This window comes from Eretmochelys imbricata, chromosome 2, assembly GCF_965152235.1.
Source record: "Eretmochelys imbricata isolate rEreImb1 chromosome 2, rEreImb1.hap1, whole genome shotgun sequence".
Lineage (NCBI taxonomy): Eukaryota > Metazoa > Chordata > Testudines > Cheloniidae > Eretmochelys > Eretmochelys imbricata.
In genome coordinates this window covers 170,069,822-170,080,668 of record NC_135573.1, presented here as the reverse complement: position 1 = coordinate 170,080,668, position 10,847 = coordinate 170,069,822, and positions in this window count along the sequence as shown.

Sequence of the window (10,847 nt, the reverse complement as noted above, 5' to 3'; positions counted from 1 at the left end):
GAACTCAAATATGAAATTGCAGAGCTACTAACTGTTGTATGTAACCCATCACTGAAATCACTCTGTACCAGATGATTGGAAGGTAGCTAATCTAATGCCAATTTTTAAAGAGGACTTGAGAGGAGATTCTGGCAATTACAGGCCAGTGAGCCTAACTTCAGTACCAGGCAAATTGGTAGAAACTGTAGTAAAGAACAAAAACACATAGAAAAACACAATTTGTTGGGGAAGAGTCAACATGGCTTTTGTAAAGGGAAATCATGCCTCACCAATCTATTAGAATTTATTGAGAGAGTCAATAAGCATGTGGATAAGAGTGATCCAGTCAATATTGTGTATGTGGATTTTCAGAAAGCCTTTGACAAGGTCCCTCACCATAGGCTCTTAAGGAAACTAAGGAACCATGGGATAAGAGGGAAGGTCCTCTCAAGGACCAGTAACTGTTTGCAAGATAGGAAACAAAGGGTAGGAATAAATAGTGAGTTTTCACAATGGAGCGAGATGAACAGCGGGGTCCCCCAGCCATCTGTACTAGGACCTGTGCTGTTCAACATATTCATTAATGATCTGGAAAAGGGGGTGAATAATGAAGTGTCACAGTTTGCAGATGACACAAAATTATTCAAGATAGTTAAGTCCAAAGCAGATTGAGGAGTTACAAAGGGATCTCCCAAAGCTGGGTGACTGAGCAACAAAATGGCAGATTAAATTTAGTGTTGCTAAGTGCAAAAGAATGCACCTTGGGAAAAATAATCCCAGCTGCACATATATAATGATGGGTTCTAAATTAGCTGTTACCACCCAAGAAAGATCTCAGAGTTGCTTTGGATAGTTCTCTGAAAACTCCTGCTCAGTGTGCAGCAGCGGTCCAAAAGGCTAACTATATCCTAGGAACTATTAGGAAGGGGTTAAAAAATAACACAGAAAATATCATAATGTCATTATATAAAACCATAGTACGCCCACACCTTGAATATTGTGTCCAGTTCTAGTCACCCCATCTCAAAAAGGATATAGTGGAACTGGAAAAGGTTTCAGAGAAGGGCAACAAAGATTAACGGCTTCCATATGAGAAAAAACTAAAAAGATTGGGGCTGTTCATCTTAGAAGAGAAATGACTAAGTGGGGATATGACAGAAGTCTATAAAATCATGAATATTGCGGAAAAAAACAAACACCAGGAGTCACCTGATAAAATTAGTAGGCAGCAGGTTTAATGCAAAGAAAAGAAAGCAGTTTTTCCACACATTGCACAACTAATCTGTGGAACTCATTGCCCTGGGATGTTATGATGTCCAAAAGCATAACTGGGTGAAAAAAGTAATGGAGTAACTTCAGGGAGGATAGGTCTATCAATGGCCATTAGCCTGGATGGTCAGGAACGCCAACCCTAAAGCTCTGACTGCCAGAAGCTGGCAGTGGACGATGGGTGGATCACTCCACAATTTCCCTTTCTGTATACTCCCCCTTAACCTCTGCCATGGACCACTCTTGGAGACAGGATATTGGGCCTGCCCACTATAGCTCTTTTGTTCTTATTTTAAAGGGTTTTTTAATGGGGTCTCTTTATGGACAAATGTTGTCCCAACAGTTGCAGAGCGTGGGAGTAAACATGATGAAGTTTGTTTTCAGCTCTCCAGGTAGCCAAATCAATGCTATATTGTGTATCATGGATTTATAGAAGTTATTTTATTCAGTTCTGTAGCGATTTTCAGTGTGTCAGTACAGAGATTGAAAGGCTAGATTTGCGGTTAAAGCACTGAACTAGATTGATCTGATTCAATTCCAGGCTCTGCCACAGATTTCCTGTGTGACTTTGGTCTAGTCACTTCATCTCTGTGTATTTCCGTCTTGAGATTGGGGATAATAATAGTTCCCTGCCTCACAAAGGTGTTGCTGGGAATAAAATCACTAATTCAAATACTATGGTGATGAGGGTCCTCTAGGTAAACAGATCACACACATTAGCAAGAACAAAAAATTGCATAATTTAAATTGAAGCAAACTGTATTAATGCAACATTGAGATTGTATTGTTGAAATAAAAAGTTGTCAGGAAATTCAAAGGATGAGGTTCCAAGAGCTATGAGAACCTGGTCACTTTGCATATCCTGTATGTTTTATAATATGTATTTTATGAAGCAAAGCAACCTATGTTAAGCTAGATATTTAACCAAAATGGAAAATTCTGTGTAGGTGCAATACCATTGGTTAAGTTATGCACTTACTGACTCTGTGAGTTAAACCGTAGAGTGTAGGGTCATTCATTCCTGCTACAGTTACAGTTATGTCCAATTAAAACCATTTTTTTTGCATTTACAATTACTATTAGTAGTAAAATTACTGTAGCGCCAGGCGCTCCAGTCACAGACCAGGACTCGGTGCTGTACAAATAGAACAATAAGCCGGTCCCTGGCCCCAAGATCTTACAATCTAAATAATTGTCTAGGATTTTTAAAAACAGGAAATATTAAGGGGAAATTGCCTTGGCATCTAATGTCACTGAGGTGATAGAGTGAGGAAGAGCGAATTCCTCCCTTTGCTGTTGCTGTAGTTGGGGGCAATTCTGCAACGCTGGTTTAACAAGGCAGCAGTACGTCTGTTTACATTGTGATGGCTGCATCTTCCCAATGAAAAAAACAGATGGTTTAAAAATTAAAACAAAGTTACCTGTTTTGCAGCCATTACAGCACGCACTACTAGGTGCCCATTCTAATAATGTTAGAGTAAAAGTGTATTTTTGCCTTTCTGCTCTCGTTTCCTATTTGTCTGACTTTCCCAATTTCATTTCTCTGTGTACATTTCTGTATCCTCTTTTAAATGACATATTTCTGTAGTCTCTCCACCCTTTTACATTCCCATGTATGCCTTTAGCAAGCTTTATGCAGGAAAGATAACAGAGGTAATAACTGTGCTCAGCCCACAAAAGCATATGATTCTTGACAAATTTGAGAAATGTCCTTGCGTTGCTTTGCGGCAACCGTCTGAAGATAATAATTGGCCTGATCCAAAGGCCATGGAAGTAAATATAAAGCTTCCCACTGATTTCAGTGGGCTTTGGATCAGAGTGCATTTCACCTATATTAGTTTTATTATTTTTTCAATTCATGTTTTGCACTGGATCTTGCTTTAGCCCCATTGAGGGGTCAGTGCTGCCATTGATATATATATGTAGTTCCCATTTTAATTAAGGGAAGTTACATGGACACATCATGGGCAGAATAGTGTCCTAAGTTTACATTTATTCTTGTGTAGTGTTGGCTTGAACACTTAACTGGGAGGAGCCCAACAATAAACTGGTGCCAGTTTTGGCAAGATGTCTTTAATGTCTGTGAATTGCAAGCACAATATTTCACATCAGTTTGCATGTTTTCTCTTAAGATAATAGTAATAATTTTAAAGTCTTTCATTCTTTACATAAGCAAATAAGCATCAGAGATCTTCAAACCTCCTTCTCTCTTGGGAACTAATTTCAAAATATTCCCATGTTACATTTGTGTTTAAATGTTGGGGTTTTTTTATACTACCATGATTACAAACTGGCATTCAGCTGAATTACTGGCTAGATATTTCCAAATATTTAACACATGGATCGATTAAAAAGCAATTTTACCCAACAGGTAAAGTGCATTGTTTCTCTGTAGATGTTCTTACCTGTGAGTATTGACATTCCATTACCACCACCTGAAACACAAGCACACTCTTGTAATACTTAGCTCTGCTCCCTTTAGGTGAGATTTTGGGAGAGCCTGAACTTTCAGCTTATCAGGCCTGAACCTGCATTCTTTATGCACCCAAAAGTTCTATGGAAATCAATGAATGTATGGGGTGTAGAAGGAGTTTAGTACTTGGCCCAGTGCGTGCCAGATTGTGCTTTTGGTTACACTAAGGTAACTCTCCAGTATCGCCATCAAAGTTGCTCCTTATTTACAACAGTGTAACAGAGTGGATTACAGACTTAAATGTCTCTTTTTATGTTGGTTTTATATTGTAACTATAAGGCAAAGAAAGTACTTGGGAAACATCTGTGTGTGTTTGTCCTGTTCCATTTCAAAACTGAGGAACTGAATCTAGTAGTAAGTGGTCAATATGAATAATTTTAATTCATTTGATTATCTGCTTGTAGCACAAGTTAAGCATTTACTCTACCATCAGCAAGTCCAAATTCTGTACATGTTCTGTCCAGTCAGGAGGACTATTTAGCCATAATGTTCTTTCAAGTTACAGTTTTGTATTGCAGTGACAACCAACACTTTTTAATTTGTGATAAAACTGTATTATAATGCCTTATTTATTTGTAATCTTGTACAGTGTTAAACATTGGCCTTTCATGTATTATTCACTTAAGAGGTATTGTATGAAATTTTGTAAATAGTTTTAGCTATGACAGATTATTGCATGTACACTTGTATAAAAAAACAAAAAGGCACACTTTTAACAAATGTTAATGATTTTTGTAACAGAGGTTTTACATGCGCATGAAGATTATAAATCCTTTGGAAATGGACATCCTTTTGTTTTTCCTTGCAATCTACTGCATGCCACACATGCCTGACTTCAGTAAAACAAAAGAAAACAGTAAGTTTTTCCTAAATATTTTTGACATATCACTTTTGACGGAGTTTAATCCATAAGTTGCATGTGCATTCTGCGAAGCAAATTCAAAATACAAACAGCAAAACAAAGAGAAACTGTAACCTAATAATCACGCCAACCTCAGTGTTGCTAAATCCATGTTATGGTATATGAAATGTGCTATCAACATCTATGCTATCTTTTAAAAAGTACCTTTTGGTCATTAGAAGCAATAAATTAAACACCATTTACTGTAAAATAAAAATGAATGGAAATATTAGTTTCTAACAGTGTAACAAGTCTGGTATTCAATAGGTACTGTTTGATTTAGGACAGGCATCAACGGAGAAAAAGCCGTTGTCAAATTCATCAGTGCAGTGAGCTGGCACAATTCATTTGAAGAGAAAGAAAGTAAATTTGGCCCATTGGTGTTACCCAGATTGTTTTTTAATGTAGTAATAAATACTACAGTTATTGTATCTGAGAAATACACTATACAAATACATCATTTTCATATAAATATATATGTGTGTCTGTAATAAACATTTCATTTTATGGCCTTATTTTTTGACTCATGTTGTTGCAGAATGAACCATAGTTCAAACTATAAGAGTGCTGCATATAATTGTGTTTAAAAAAAAAATGTAAACTTGGCTTTTTTATGTTGGTTTTTCTGGCACCTCCTGTAGAAGGCCCCAGTCGTACTCCCACTGAAGTCAATGGCAAATCTCCCATTGGCTGCAATGGTGCAGTATTGGACCCTGAGCCAGATTCTGATGTCAAGTGCACTTGTATAACAGATCAGAATCTGTCCTTTTAGCTGATTGTAGTTTATGCTTCAAAGCAATTTAATCCCATTTGTTGCAGGGAAGATGGGAAAGTTATTCCAAAGCCAGTCTCCTATTCAATCTCTCATGAAAACTTTAAATCCTTATAATGTTGTGTTGTAATGTCTGTTACTATAGCTAATAGTATTTGACAAACTATTTACACGACTGCAATTCTGCTACATAATAATTCAATAATATATTTGAGACCACTAACCGCAGAACAGCATTGAGGCTGATGGAAGTGGAAAAAATGTATGCACTATGTATAGTATACATAACTTATGCTGTGGGTTAACATGGACTTCTTACATTTTGCAGACTTTTATCTAGTATTATTACAGGGCTTGAAATCCTTTCACATGACTGCCTGGTTAATTAACACTAGTGTTTCAATAAGTAACCTTGTCATCATAAATGCAGACATTGATCCATGTATCTAAATTGGCTTCATACATGAATCATTACATCCTATTGAATGACTGGCTTCATATGACAATTTAAGGATTTTCTAAACCCATTGAATAGTATGTATAGATTAATTCATCTCAAATTCAGTACGTTTTTATTGTAAATGTGATATATTTGTTATGAGTAATGACAATCTGGACTCTTACACCTCTGCCTATCTCTTCCCCTGCTCCCATCACCACCCCTAACCCTCTTTGTTTTCATATATTGCTTTCTCCTCCTTTCCATCTAATTTTCTCCCTCTTTCTTGATTTTGCCCCCTTCCTTACCCAGTGTTTATACTACACCTTACACACATTCTCCTGTCACAGCCATCCAACCTGCCCCATCACAGCCCATGTTGCTGGTAGTGTCATTTTAATTGGGAGCTCCCTGTTGGTCCTTATTTCCGTTTTTGAACTGCCAAACAGCACCTCGCATGCTGACTAGCCTAGAATGGGCCAGACTGCAGCAAGGGCAAGGACTGGGAGGGCAATTAAAAAGCACAAAGCAGGGGGTCCAAAATACTGAAGGGGATGAAAATCTATGGTAAGGAAAAGGAATAGTACTGGTCTGATCCTGCACCCTTTGAAGTTAGTGGTGAATTTCCCAGTTGATTTAGTGGTGCAGGGTTCAATGCTTAGGTCCTCAATTCAGCAAGGTATTCAAGCATGTGCCTAGTTTCAGTTGGATTTAGGCATGTGCTTAAAGTTAAGCAACTGCTTAAGCGCTTAGCTGAACCAGGGCCCAATTTGTGTTGTTTGTTTACGTTTTCACAATAAAGTGTAAGATCTCTTAATAGGCTGTTTTTTTACCTGTATTCAGAATTTTAAACTAATTTGGAATGTTATTTTTCTTTTTTTTTTTAAATGGTTGTTTTATGATCACGATATTTCAGAATGTGGCTTAGCACTGATTAATGTACATGGCCAATGTGCTGAAGCACTTGGCTTTGCTTGTGCCTTACCATATGGTTTAGGGGACTGGTTCTCCATTCCGCTATTCCAGTTTTATCCACTGTGCTTCCACTGAAATCAAAGAAGTCACACCATCTTAAAACTGGTGGAACAGAATGGAGAGTCAGGCCCAAGAGCTGTATCTGTAAAGAGCATTTTTACCTCTTCCTCCCCAATTTGATCTAGCACAAACACGTCTGCACCAGTGCCATCAGGGGTGGAATGGAAGTGCTTGTGTAGGCCACACACAGGAATGTTTACCACCATTATTATTGTTGTTTATCATTAAGGAGCCTGCTTTTAAAAAGTGTTCAGCTCCCATTTAGAAAGCTAAATAAGGGCCAGATTCTCCTAAATCCTCAGCATCCAATCTATTTTGAGAATCTGGCTAGTTATTTTGGTGCCTAAATGGGGGAGCTGAGTGGGGGTTTTTTGTTTGTTTGTTTTAAATCTGGCCCTATATTGAACAGAACAGACATCTTGATAAAAACACCTATTTCCAATCTACAGCAGCACTCTCACATTTATTAGCTCCAATGTAACTGTATCTGTGCTAGACCAATGGTGTTAGAACTGCTAAAAATTCTCCTTGTAGACTAGGCCAAGGTGTGCATTAATTACTGCTATCACACACTCCATTGTGTCTTACTGCTAAAGTGCCTGGCACATGGCTTTTACCCGAGATGTGTTGATGCTGGGAGCAGTTATGACAAATTGGAATTAGCAAATTGAAGTCATTTTAGGCTATTGTAAAACTTGTATTATTCTCTAGACAACCTAGAGATTTTTTTTTCCTTCGCTTTCAGTTCGAAATCCAAGTGATACATCAGCGTGTTCTGATTAAATGTAGATTAATTTAAGGTTAATTGTGTTTACTATTAAAGAAAAGTACTTAATGTTTTTAAAGAGTAGCCCCAATAAAAACCTTTTCCCGTCATTACTCTTGCTTTTGCTTTGATAACCACACTGAACATTTACAGTCTGGTTTTCAAAACTGTGTAATGGTAAATTGACTGATTTGCACGCACACACTGCAAATTCGTAACATTTGCATTTACAGATTTGGATTCAGCATATGCAAATAGTGAGTTATCTGTGCATCCAGACAGGCAGTTAAACTCACAAATAGAAAACCAGCTGGGAAAGCCCTATAGAACTTAATAGGGATGGAGCCAATAAGCTTCTATAGAAACTACTCTAAAAACAGAATTCAATAGAGAACATCCATTCTTTAGAACTTTAAACCAATCTATAGAATTCCCTAGCAACTAGCATGGACATAATTCTCTACGAAATTCTATGGATGGTTCAGAAATTCTACAGATAGGTATAATTTTCTGTTCTATATGTTTTTTCCATAAGGTATTGAAGTGCAAATGACCAATGTTGCACAGAATTGGTGTAATGGCACCCACAAAGTAAGCATGCAATTTTGAATATAAGGCACTTTAACATTTAAAAAGAAAAATATGCCTTTCAAAATTACAGCTTTTGGGGACAAATTTTACCTGGCAAGCTAGAAATCCCGTACCAACAACCCTTATTCTGCCCCCGTATGGCCTTTGAGAGAAGACATTCTACAGTCTCTCTGTGACAACTGCCAAGGTGTAATCTGTACTTCAGTCAGGAGGTATGATTCACAGCTTTGATGCAGCAATGGTCCTATGCACATACACTTGCACAGATGTATGCCTCCATTTGACAGCAGGGTGTGAAGCTGTTATCCGCCAGAACACAGGGGCATATTAATGTTGCTTTTAAAATAAATATTCATTTAGGGGGATCATTTTGCTTATTACCAGAATTTGGTCCTTAGTATTAAGTCTTACAGCAGTGTGTGTGTGTGTACATATTTTTTTCATGCAAACATTTTTTAACAGGAGTTAGTAGTACTAGGAGCTATAACAACTTGTTTTTAAACGTTGCAGATTTACAGATCTTTTGCCTGCTTTCACGTTCATGTGAACATGCCCTTTTCATTTTGAGTTTGTACAATATATTTTATGTTGCAAGTGATTTTCTTTCAATGTTTGTAGCAGGCTTTGCTGGGGGCCAGCAGGCCTAGTGGGCAGGTCACAGCTCAACAGTCTCTCAGAGCCTTGAGATGGCCTTGCCAGGCAATCTTAGGGCCCAGCCGCCAAGTTACAGTCAGCCTGCTGCTCCTGGGGTTCTTGCAATCAGCCAGAGGAGGAGGGAAAGGTAAGGGGACCCAGGCCCTTCTGCTCCACCAGCTCCCAGCTCAGGGCCCCAGGGGAAAGAGGGGAGGGAGAGTCTCAGCCCCCTCTTAGCTGATTCACCAGGCCAGCTTCCCCTGGGCCTTTTCGTACCTCCCTGGTTCTCTCTTAGGTTTGGGGCATAGTCCCAGCACTCTGCTTCCCTCTCAGAAGTGGGTTGATCACATAGTGTCAACAATTCAGATCATCAGCTGGGGCTTCCCATCTCACTTTCAGCATCCCCATTTTTCCCATGTCAGGGTGAAGGGGGTCGGGGCCCTGTTCTCCCAGACAGGTCTTACTCACACTCCAGATCCTTCCCCTGTAGATCCCTGTGTCCCAAAAGCTGCAGACAGTCTGTTTTTCCTTCACTCTCCCTCCTGCTTGACTGTCCGAGTCCCCTTTTAAGTAGATCCTCCATTTGGAGCATGCTCTGCAGCTGCTGGGGGCAGGGCCTTCTTGGTCCAATACTGCCCTTTCACTCCCTTAGTCTTAGCATCAGGTCTGTAAACCCCATCACAATGTTGTACATATTTTTTCCTCCATTATCTTGAAAGAAGTGTTGGTTTAAGTATGAACAAGTCTACTTATTGCAGACACATTGTGGGCCAAATTCTGCTCACTTTACTCACACAAATAGTCCCATTGAAGTTAATGAGGCTATTGACATGAGTAAGCTCTGTTGCCGTGTCTGTTCTCATTTATAGAAAGATTGTCCTTTTCAGAAGCACAGTAGTTGCTTGACTCTCTCGTACGGCATTGTTGCTAACGTACTGCTATGCCCCTTTGCTGCATTTCCCTTTCTCTAAACATTTTTAATATCTGGCAGGCTGCATGCATTTTAATTTTCAACTTTCCTTTTATTAAAACATAATCCATTCCATGTTGTTATTTATTAATTTCAACAGCTTGATTAAAGACCCTCAGTTAAATCTGGGCTGTGTGGAAGTCTATGGATTGACCTAAGTGGGAACAGGATTTCAGCCCCTGATTTGAACTGTAAAGCAAAAATGCAATCTGAGTTGAACACAGTTTGAGTTTATGGATTGTCCCCATCTCCTACGACCTGGGCCGTTGGGAAGATTGGGTGTTTAGCACAAAACAGCCAAATTCTGCAAGATCTGGCCCATGACGTTTAATATGCCTTGTTTTGACTTAAGTTTCTCCTCTGAGAAATCCTCAGTATGTTCCCTGGGTCCTTTAAAGTGTCCTAGATGTGTGTTTAAACAATGAGCTTGGCTCTCTGTTGAGAGCCAGCACAAGGGGTGAAAGCCTGGTCCCATTAACGTCAATGGCAAACCTCCCATTGACTTCAGTGGGGCCAAGATTTTACCCAAGGACTATCCACCACCTACGTGGTTCTCAAGTAGGACTAAGGGTTTGTCTACGTGGCAAGTAATTGCCTGGCAAGTGAGTGTGTGAATCTCCAGAGCAGCAGCTTACCACGTAACGTCCAATGTGGACACTGCTACAGCTTGCTGAGATTCCGGAGTGTGCCTTGGCTTACTGCTCTCTCAAGTGTTGGTGAGTCTCTATGCTAGCCTCTTGATTTCACCTCATAGCAAACAAACAATTATAAATGGCTGAAAAGAAAAGGGTAGAGATGACGAACTATCTTTTCTTTCTGACTCTTGTGTCTCTGCTTTCTACCACAAACTGTCCCAGCACGCAAGCAGGTAGATAGCAAAAATGGAGCGTATGTTCCACAATCAAAACTTGTCTGTCGTCAGATGACAGCCAGCCATCCTATCCATTGTAGCCCCATGAAATGCTTGAAAGTGACCCAAAGACATTTAAACTCCTATCAATAAATAGAGTGATGCTAAG